This window comes from Lithobates pipiens, unplaced genomic scaffold (assembly GCF_037356315.1).
Source record: "Lithobates pipiens isolate NorthernLeopardFrog02 unplaced genomic scaffold, aLitPip1_a1.2 Scaffold_28, whole genome shotgun sequence".
NCBI lineage: Eukaryota > Metazoa > Chordata > Amphibia > Anura > Ranidae > Lithobates > Lithobates pipiens.
Window position 1 is genome coordinate 166,082,862 of NW_027507789.1, and position 6,000 is coordinate 166,088,861.

Here is a 6,000-nt window from a genome sequence, read left to right on the forward strand (position 1 = left end):
ATAAAAAAGGGATTATAATAATAAATTGAAGTCATATGACAAATATATAGATTCAGTTGTATCATAATCAATATAAAGCAGCTACCAGGAGGAGAGGCACCTCATATCCCACTTGGGATTTCGTTGGCTGTGGCTCTCCTTAAAAGCCCCCCTGAATATGAAGAACCCCCTGATACATGTAAATAAGGCTCTATGTATACATTAATATGACGATTGGGAGTTTAGTCGAGTGGACACAACTGTCACACCCCCCTTCTTTTAGGGGTGACTACATGAACCCCTTTCTTGATATCAATATATGCTATGTGATGTCTGATATACAGCTATCCTCTAGTACTCTACCTTGAATCACTAATAGAATTATCTGTGTTCTTCATTATATTGGAGGTGAGATTCTCTCCTCCCTAACTCAAGCGTCACAAAATAATTGGTTAATTTTTTTATCTCTGTTGATCCACACGGTGGGGAGGATTGATTTTTGGTCCGTAATTTGTTCTATGTGAGGTCACTCTTACGGGGCCTCAAGTCTCATCAGCACTTACCCAGTATGTCCTGAGGAAGCTATTAAAATTGTGGAACACATTGACAAGAAGACCAGAAGGAGTCTATGGATTCTACTCTTTGATATTTCTACACACATTGTGGTTACCGTATATACTCGAGTATAAGCCGAGATTTTCAGCCTCTTTTTTGAGGCTGAAAGTGCCCCCCTCGGCTTATACTCGAGTCATCGCTGTCTGCCCGCTCGATCAGCGTGTCGAGCAGACAGACAGCGGCCATTCTATTCAAAAGCCGCGCCTCCGGCTCCGCCTTCGCCTGTGATAGGCGGAACACTGAATTTCCCAGCAGCCTGTGTTCCGCCTATCACGGACATCGTATCATCCTCGTACTACGGACGAGGATGATACGACGTCTGTGATAGGCGGAACACAGGCTGCTGGGAAATTCAGTGTTCCGCCTATCACAGGCGAAGGCGGCGGCACAGCTTTTGAACTTTACAATGGCCGCCGACGAAGAGGGCACGGGACGGAGGCAAGGGAAGGCACGGCACGGGACGGGACGGGACGGCGGCGGCAAGGCACGGCACGACACGGGACGGATGCAAGGAGGCAAGTCACGGCACGGGACGGAGGCAAGGAGGCAAGGCACGGGACGGAGGCTCGGGACAAAGGTAGGCTGGACACACACACACACACACACACACACACACACACACACACACACACACACACGGATGGAGACACACACAGGGATGGATGGATGGAGACACACACACACACAGGGATGGATGGATGGATGGATGGAGACACACACACACAGGGATGGATGGATGGATGGATGGAGACACACACACACAGGGATGGATGGATGGATGGACACACACACACACAGGGATGGATGGACGGACACACAGGGATGGACGGACACACAGGGATGGACGGACACACAGGGATGGACGGACACACACACAGGGATGGACAGGCATGTCTCACCCTCGGCTTATACACGAGTCAATAAGTTTGCCAGTTTTTTTGGGGGTAAATTGGGGGCCTCGGCTTATATTCGGGTCGGCCTATACTCGAGTATATACGGTATATAGAATTGATACAATACAGAAGTTAGAGCCACACTTTCATGTCCATTCTATTGGGTATCTGTTGATCTTGTCAGTTAGTAGGGTGTTTATGTCTGTCCCATGTTTTTAAATTATGTTGTAATAAAGACTTTATAATTTGATAAACCACTGCCTCATGTTATTCCCATAAAGTCAAATTTTCAACTCATTCAATCCTTTAATTGGATGTTGGCATAGTCGGGATTATTCTGACTCCGATTGTTGTGAAGTGATTTATCCCTTGTGAGACCTGTATGCCTGGCCTGTATAAGATATAGTCACTGAGAACAATCCTCATCAGATAGCTTGAACTCACCAAATACCGATTCCATCCACAAAGGTGCTTTTATTCGGAAAATCAGGTTACAGCAGATGACAGGATACAAACAGATGAATAGGTTGTGGTATTTCAGGTGAATAGTTCAGATTTTCTTATAGGTTAATAGAAAGTTCTTTAAATGTGTACACCACACACCAAAGCTTATCGCCATGTGGGAAGAAAAAATTCCCCCTTTGGGGTTACATTCACCAGAAAACTGATAAAAAAAATAAAATAAAAATTAAGCCTCTAAAATATAGCTTTTGTTGTCACTTCACAGGAACTGACTCTGTTAGTATTAGGCATGGGCAACTCCAATTAACCAGGATCATGTGAGAGAGTAAAAAGCAGAGGCGTACTAAGTAGGGGGCGGGGGGTGCGGGCCGCCCCGGGTACTACACACTGGGGGGGGGGGGGGTGTCAGGCCGGCACCCCCCTCCGCGATTATAGCGGTGGCAGCGCTGCGGGATAGCACAATGACAGGTGCAGGGAGAGGAGAGGTGAGCTTATCTATCGAGTTGTGATGCAAGGGGGAGGGGGTGTGCGGGGGGTGCAGGGTGACACAGTTGCTCCTCAGGGCCGTCTTTAATTTTGATTGGGCCCTGGGCAAACATTTTCTTGGGGGCCCCCCCTCCATTCTGAGACTGCAGCAGATCATGCAGTGATTGCAATTGTTTGCCAGAGGTTACAGTCTATCCTTAATGCTCGCTGGCTGGTTGCTAGAGTTTACAACACATAATTTCTGCTTGCCGATTGGTTGCTAGAGGTTAATGCACATCATTACCACTTACTGATTGGCTGCTAGAGATTAAAGCAGATCACTACGGTTCGCTGATTGGTTGCTACAGGTTAATGCACATCATTACCTCTCACTGAGCAGTGGAGCAAATAAATAATTGAGCACGTAAAGGGGCACATTAATACACATACTACAGGAGAGTGTCAGAGAGTGCAGACATATTACAGGAGAGGTTCAGAGACTGCAGACATACTGCAGGAGACAATCAGAGACTGCAGACATACTGCAGGAGACAATCAGAGACTGGGGACATACTGCAGGAGACAATCAGAGACTGCGGACATACTGCAGGAGACAATCAGAGACTGCGGACATACTGCAGGAGACAATCAGAGACTGGGGACATACTGCCAGAGACAATAAGAGACTGCGGACATACTGCAGGAGACAATCAGAGACTGCGGACATACTGCAGGAGACAATCAGAGACTGCGGACATACTGCAGGAGACAATAAGAGACTGGGGACATACTGCAGGAGACAATAAGAGACTGCGGACATACTGCAGGAGAAAATCAGAGACTGCGGACATACTGCAGGAGACAATCAGAGACTGCGGACATACTGCAGGAGACAATCAGAGATTGCGGACATACTGCAGGAGACAATCAGAGACTGCGGACATACTGCAGGAGACAATCAGAGACTGCGGACATACTGCAGGAGACAATAAGAGACTGCGGACATACTGCAGGAGACAATCAAAGACTGCGACATACTGCAGGAGACAATCAGGGACTGGGGACATACTGCAGGAGGCAATAAGAGACTGCGGACATACTGCAGGAGACAATCAGAGACTGCGGACATACTGCAGGAGACAATCAAAGACTGCGGACATACTGCAGGAGACAATAAGAGACTGCGGACATACTGCAGGAGACAATCAGAGACTGCGGACATACTGCAGGAGACAATTAGAGACTGCGGACATACTGCAGGAGACAATCAGAGATTGCGGACATACTGCAGGAGACAATCAGAGACTGCGGACATACTGCAGGAGACAATCAGAGACTGCGGACATACTGCAGGAGACAATCAGAGACTGCGGACATACTGCAGGAGACAATCAGAGACTGCGGACCTACTGCAGGAGACAATCAGAGACTGCGGACATACTGCAGGAGACAATCAGAGACTGCGGACATACTGCAGGAGACAATCAGAGACTGGGGACATACTGCAGGAGAAAATCAGAGACTGCGGACATACTGCAAGAGACAATCAGAGATTACGGAAATACTGCAGGAGACAATCAGAGACTTCGGACATACTGCAGGAGACAATCAGAGACTGCGGACATACTGCAGGAGACAATAAGAGACTGCGGACATACTGCAGGAGACAATCAAAGACTGCGGACATACTGCAGGAGACAATCAGGGACTGGGGACATACTGCAGGAGGCAATAAGAGACTGCGGACATACTGCAGGAGACAATCAGAGACTGCAGACATACTGCAGGAGACAATCAAAGACTGCGGACATACTGCAGGAGACAATAAGAGACTGCGGACATACTGCAGGAGACAATCAGAGACTGCGGACATACTGCAGGAGACAATCGGAGACTGCGGACATACTGCAGGAGACAATCAGAGACTGCGGACCTACTGCAGGAGACAATCAGAGACTGCGGACATACTGCAGGATACAATCAGAGACTGCGGACATACTGCAGGAGACAATCAAAGACTGCGGACATACTGCAGGAGACAATCAGAGACTGAGGACATACTACAGGAGACAATCAGAGACTGCGGACATACTGCAGGAGACAATCAAAGACTGCGGACATACTGCAGGAGACAATCAGAGACTGAGGACATACTACAGGAGACAATCAGATACTGCGGACATACTGCAGGAGACAATCAGAGACTGCGGACATACTGCAGGAGACAATCAAAGAGTGCGAACATACTGCAGGAGACAATCAGAGACTGCGGACATACTGCAGGAGACAATCAGAGACTGCGGACATACTGCAGGAGACAATCAGAGACTGCGGACATACTGCAGGAGACAATCAAAGACTGCAGACATACTGCAGGATACAATCAGAGACTGCGGACATACTGCAGGAGACAATCAAAGACTGCGGACATACTGCAGGAGACAATCAGAGACTGAGGACATACTACAGGAGACAATCAGAGACTGCGGACATACTGCAGGAGACAATCAAAGACTGCGGACATACTGCAGGAGACAATCAGAGACTGAGGACATACTACAGGAGACAATCAGATACTGCGGACATACTGCAGGAGACAATCAGAGACTGCGGACATACTGCAGGAGACAATCAAAGAGTGCGAACATACTGCAGGAGACAATCAGAGACTGCGGACATACTGCAGGAGACAATCAGAGACTGCGGACATACTGCAGGATACAATCAGAGACTGTGGACATACTGCAGGAGACAATCAGAGACTGCGGACATACTGCAGGAGACAATCAAAGACTGCGGACATACTGCAGGAGACAATCAGAGACTGCGGACATACTGCAGGAGACAATCAGAGACTGCGGACATACTGCAGGAGACAATCAGAGACTGCGGACATACTGCAGGAGACAATCAAAGACTGCGGACATACTGCAGGAGACAATCAGAGACTGCGGACATACTGCAGGAGACAAACAGAGACTGCGGACATACTGCAGGAGACAATCAGAGACTGCGGACCTACTGCAGGAGACAATCAGAGACTGCGGACCTACTGCAGGAGACAATCAGAGACTGCGGACATACTGCAGGATACAATCAGAGACTGCGGGCATACTGCAGGAGACAATCAGAGACTGCGGACATACTACAGGAGACAATCAGAGACTGCGGACATACTACAGGTGATGGTCAGAGAACTTTCAGCAACACACAGCTTGACAGTTGAATAACACAGCTCAGGGTTTAAGCAGTCAGGCATTTTATGGGTGCAAGGACATACCTGGGCAGCCAAACTCACTACATACATTTAGAGGTATGTGGGCGGGGCTTCCATTCTCTGATCTCACTATAACAGCCGGGAGCTCCACTGATGCTTTGTAGGGGGGGCGTTACCCGTGAATTGGGGCCCCGATGAAGGTTTTGCAGAGGGCACAGAGGACACGGGAGGTTGTATTCCCGCGCTAGCCAGCTGAGAGGGGGCGGGGCCGGGAGCTCCACTGATGCTCTGACTCCGCCCCCGTGCAGCCTGTATGGAACAGAGCGGCTGTAGTGAGAGCCAGTGATCGAAGTGGGAGTGTCAGTGGAG